Here is a 6000-nt window from a genome sequence, read left to right as displayed (position 1 = left end):
CAGACGTGGAGAGGTGAGTTTTGATGTCCCTCTTAAATTCGGCCAGGATATTTTACTTTCTAATAGCAGATGGTAAGCTATTCCACAACGTTGCCGAAACCCTCCCAAAGCATCGGTTTCCATAGGTCACAGTACGATATTTTGGGACACACAACAGTGACTCTTACTCCGACCGCAGTGATCGTGACGGTTGATACAGGGTAACAAGCTCCTGTTGGTACTGATGAGCTGTTCAACTCAGTGCCTTGTATGTGTGCACTAAAAATTTGTAATGCGACCTGTATCGTACAGGTAACCAGTGCAATGAATATAGCACAGGTGTGACGTGCTCTCTCTTTCGAGTACGGGTAACCAGCCGTGCTGCAGTGTTCTGGACCCTCTGCAGACGACTAGTAAGTTTGTCAGATAAACCACAAAGCAGGGCGTTACCATAATCCAACCGAGAGGTAACAAGTGAATGCACCAAAATCGTGCATGAATCTTCAGTTATAAACTGCCAAATACAGCCGATGTTCCTGATCTGGTAGTAACAGGATTTTGCAATAGCGTTCACTTGTTCCTCCGTGTTCAGTGAACTATCAAAGTATTCCCCTAGGTTTTTAACAGCTGGGACAGTCTCAATAGTTCTGGCACCGACCTTGAGCCGGAGAGCCATTGTTTGCTGACCCCATGAGGAAAAGACGATTAGTTCCGTCTTTCCTGATTAAGCTTTAGCATGTTGGCGTTCATCCAGGTACTGATATCTGTCAGACAAGCTTCGATATTTTCTGAAACTGTATCCCAACTGTCCTGTGGTTTGATGACCATGAAAATGTGTGTGTCATCAGCATAGCAATGATAGCGAAGAAAATGGCGACGGCAAATCTCTCCAATTGGTTTGGAGTACAGGCAACATGTTCGTGGTCCTAACACCGACCCTTGAGGAACCCCGAAATCTAGTACTTTGTCATGTGAGGTGGTAGATCCGATGGCAACACACTGTCGTCGTTCACTCAGATAAGACTGTATCCAGCATAGTGTTGTATCAGTCACCCCATAGTATTCCAGACGTTTATTAAGTATGCCATGGTCGATGACGTCAAATGCAGCTGACAAGTCCAGCATGACAAGCACCGCTTTGCACTTGTTATCCAATGCAAAAGCTATGTCATTATGTACACATAGGAGGGCCGTCTCAGTAGAGTGTCCAATGCGGTAGGCCGATTGTATGTTGTCATGACGACTGTTTGCATGGAGATGAACTTCTAAACGCCGGGACACAACCTTCTCTTAGACAGAAAAGGCAGATTTCAAACTGGGCGGTAGCTCTTCAACTCCTCTTTGTCCATTCCAGGCTTCTTTAATAATGATCTAACATGTACCTTCTTGAAACACAATGGAACCTTTGACTCAGCCAATGATTTGTTCATGATTGAGGTAGTCACAAGAAGAAGTGCTTCAAGACATTGCTTTAATAGGTCTGTAGGCAGTGGATCAAGCTCACAGGAATTCGATTGCGATGTCATGATGATATTGCGCAACTCGTCCTTGGTTGTTGGTGAGAGCTTTGCCAATGGTTCCACATCAAATTCAATGTCAGCAGTCATGACAGGATATCATTGTCAGCAGTCATGACAGGATATCATTGTCAGCAGTCATGACAGGATATCATTGTCAGCAGAAGAGTTCACTTCGGCAATATTTTCCCTGATTGAGCTGATTTTATTCAGAAAGTAATCACTGAACTTGTTTGATAATAATAAGCCTTCTTCGACTGAATGAGAAGTGAACCAACTAGCCGACGTTGTTCCCTTTAAATCTGATGGTGAACGGTTAATTTGGTCCGTCGCCATTGTCTCTCTGATTTTCATTTTACCACGGGGCATTCGGTCTCACAGCTATCACCTTAGTCTGCAGATGTGCGTGTTTCTCTATAAGAGCTTCTATACCAGATGTGCATGCTTCAACAAGATCATCAACCCCGCCTTCAGTATATTGAAGGGCGGAAGAAGACTGTATGTCATTGTTGTAATATGGTATTGAAATTTCGCGTAATTTCCGGAAGCTCACCTCTTTTCCTAATTTGATTCCTTAAAAACCTCTAAAAGATGCGTAGTTATACCATGACTCACTGGTCTAAGTGCCAGTAGAACAGATATACTATACTTAAACATATATAAATGTGATATCAACCTCCGCTGATGGAAGAAAAAATCACAGTATGGAAATTCACGGGCCTGCAGGGGGTTTACACATTAGTCGCCTCCTTTGTGGCGTGTACCGAGATGATATATATGAGAAATGATCCTACAACTTCTAGTATTAACAACATAAGCTTCTGGAAGCGGACTCACATTACAAATGGCATCAGAAAATTACTACAAATGACATCAGAAAATTAATACAAATGACATCAGAAAATTACTACAAATGGTAATAGAAAGTGTTTGTAAGATTTTTGAGTACTTCTATTTTGAACTGTAATCAAGAATCTTTGAGTCAAAATAAAATACTGATATTGATCTTAAGTACTAATAATTATTTACATTTATGCTGCAGGCCTTCTGGTGTTCCCACATTAGTGCCTCTTAATTACGTTAACGGGAGATGACCAAATTTGTGACGAAATGTCTCTTACAAATCAAAATTTGACGAGGCACACATTTTTTTTAAAAATTGTATTGATATATTAGTTTTCAAGAAGAAATACAATAATGTTTCACGCGCAGATGATCGCGTTTATATTAGAAAATGAAAAAAAAAGCCGAGAGAGGATACCGAGATGGGTCAGATATATGGGCAAAAATCGACGGTAAAACAATGATGGCGTCTATTCAAGCCCAGATAATTATTGACCACAAATGATTATCACGGTTTTTGCATCACTGCAAAAAGTACTGTGTACGTCAAATGTGAAAAGAATGTTTAGAAAATACAATATACTTAACTAAAAATGGTATGCTATATTAACTGACTAAAAATTCAGAAAACACATGGGCGTGTGTGCGTTCGCGAGAGACGAAACGGGTTGCATCAAAACTTTTGCAATTTGAATTGTATAAACATTTTACAGACGTCACTTCGTCACAACAACAACAAAAATGTAGACCTAGCGGCTAAATTTCTGGTCTCTGATATACGAAAATTAAAACAAAAAATTACGACAAAATTTTAAATTCAAAAACTCTAATTATAGACGAAAAATGATTTCGAACTATAAAAATGATGATATGGCAAACTTCAGCGTTTGTTAATAAGTATATTCGTGAAAAACACTAAATTTGCCAGGAGCCTACGAGAATGTAAAATATGTGAATTAATTAGGTTGCCTTACAAGCGTCAGCTGTAGGGAATGTCCCTTCAGCTCAGCGATAGAGCATCGGACTGGAAGGCCAAAGTCGCGGGTTCGAGCCACAGCGGCGGCACTATCTTTATCATTATTCCTCGTCCTATTACAGGAGCAAGCCTTATCAGGCGCTAACCGGAAGTTATTCCGGTACAAATACCCAGTAAGTAAAACCCAACAGCTGTGTACATGTACCAGGGAAATAAAATTGTGTAATGTAATATGTGCCTGATAAAATAAGATTACAATGTCCAATATAATATGTGTCTGATGCAATAAGATTACAATGTCTAATGTAATATGTGTCTGATACAGTGATATTACAATGTCTAATGTAATATGTGTCTGATACAGTGATATTACAATGTCCATTGAAATATGTGTCTGATACAGTGATATTACAATGTCCATTGTAATATATGTCTGATACAGTGATTTTACAATGTCCAATGTAATATGTGTCTGATACAGTGAGATTACAATGTCCAATGTAATATGTGTCTGATACAGTGATATTACAATGTCCAATGTAATGTGTGTCTGATACAGTGATATTACAATGTCCAATGTAATATGTGTCTGATACAGTGATATTATAATGTCCATTGTAATATATGTCTGATACAGTGATATTACAATGTCCATTGTAATATGTGTCTGATACAGTGATATTACAATGTCCATTGTACAATGTAATATATGTCTGATACAGTGATTTTACAATGTCCAATGTAATATGTGTCTGATACAGTGAGATTACAATGTCCAATGTAATACATGTCAAATACAGTGATATTACAATGTCCTATGTAATATGTGTCTGATACAGTGATATTACAATGTCTAATGTAATATGTGTCTGATACAGTGATATTATACGATATGTCTGATACAGAAAGTCTACCTGACCACTTGTCGGGATGCGTTACCTAACCACAGTTATATGTATTCTTTATGTCACAGGTACAGTTATAAAGCTAGCCAATTTGTTACACAGGCTATACGTACGCCTGAAAGCTAACCCTTGCCAAAACTATTTTAGATTATCGTCTCTGGTTAATATTATAGCTGTGCCATTAATAATTGGTTCGCCCTGTATAACCAGTTCTGTACTGTATTGTATCTCAGATGTATTTTTACGTGAATTGTGTTACGTACAAATATATCAGGAAAGTATTAGAAACGCATCTTCTTACCGAGTAGGAATAGATAATGTTATTACAGCGACGTCACTAGAGAGCTAAAACGAAGCATTTGATGGCTGAATTACAGATTTTTACGGCGAGAGAGGAGTATTTTTGTTTGAATGTAATCATCGTCGACCATACAACAGGTTTATATCAAAGTACAAATGTAGTTTTATCGTAAGTGTGTTTTCTTTTAATCAATTCTAAAATCCTTTTTGATTAGTCAGAATATTTCATTTCCGGTGTCATACTAGCCTGCTTATTGGTTAACAAGTAAAACTACCGCAAAATACTCAGCCGTAAGAACAAACGTATTTGATGCATTACAAGTATGTAAATTAAATATCTTGATTTTTTTTAAGTATTCACTACGATGCTGATCTTTGCTCTGAAGACAAATTTCTAACGAAAATCTGCCGTACAATAAGGACTAATTCAGATTCAGTCCATGCAGTTGACACACTTTCGTTGAAGATCCTTGTATAGCTAATCGAACCACTTCCTGCAAGTATGTTGGAGTTATCTTCCTTATAACACTAGACCAGCACTGGCACCGCTATAATGTTCTCTAATCAGAATTATCTCTCTTGGTTCGTATTTAGTATGTTTTATGTAAGTTATCAACGAGTCTGGTGTAGTTGGTGTGTCAGAATACTGAGAATTGACCGCCTTCAGCCGCCGCCAATATTGAGTTCTAAAGACAGCTATCAGCACTTTAAAACATGATCCGTTGCTAGAAGGATACTAAAACGATTCTAGAGAGGAAATTACTCTACATGATTCGGCCCGACGCTATTCAACATTCGCTGATCCAGGACAGAATATTTCTGTAGTATACGTAGAGATGCTGTCAGGGTGGACATTTGAGGGGAAAAAATTGAATTTGCAGAGGAGTATGTTAAGTTGTAGGGGAACTGGACAGAGTCGATTGCCAGCGACCAGATGGCGCAATTAGTTAGAGCGTCGGTCTAGAGTTCGGAAGCTCGAATCCCGGTCTGGCCGTGCACTTTTACAACATGAAAGGCAGTGGGAAAGGACCTCTTACAATTTAGATGACGCGAGTACTTGCCTTCAATTAAAATGCAATGAAAGCTTAATATTGGTAAAGGATAAAACGCAGACATGCACGTGATTGACACGCACGTTGACATTCGTGTTAGGACTACACCCAAATTTAAAGGTGAGACTTGTAAAACATATGGTTGCAGTTATCGCAATAGGATAAAAGTACCAAAATATATAGGGAAGATGCCGGGGGAACTCTAATCAATGTAAACATTAGATCTAAGGCATGAGCTGTCGACATGGTAGCACGGGATTAAGAGAGTATGTAGTCCCGTCAAGAGAATACATCACACACTGAATGAAAAATGTAAAAAGAACTTGAAGTAATATCCATTTAAATTATTGTTGTCAAAGTTTAGCAGCCAATCCTATGGGTAAACCAGATTGTCGAAGAAGACAGCATATTGCTGACGAAGTGCAAAC

This window comes from Mizuhopecten yessoensis, unplaced genomic scaffold, assembly GCF_002113885.1.
Source record: "Mizuhopecten yessoensis strain PY_sf001 unplaced genomic scaffold, ASM211388v2 scaffold8233, whole genome shotgun sequence".
Lineage (NCBI taxonomy): Eukaryota > Metazoa > Mollusca > Bivalvia > Pectinida > Pectinidae > Mizuhopecten > Mizuhopecten yessoensis.
Note: the sequence above shows the minus strand (reverse complement) of the source record.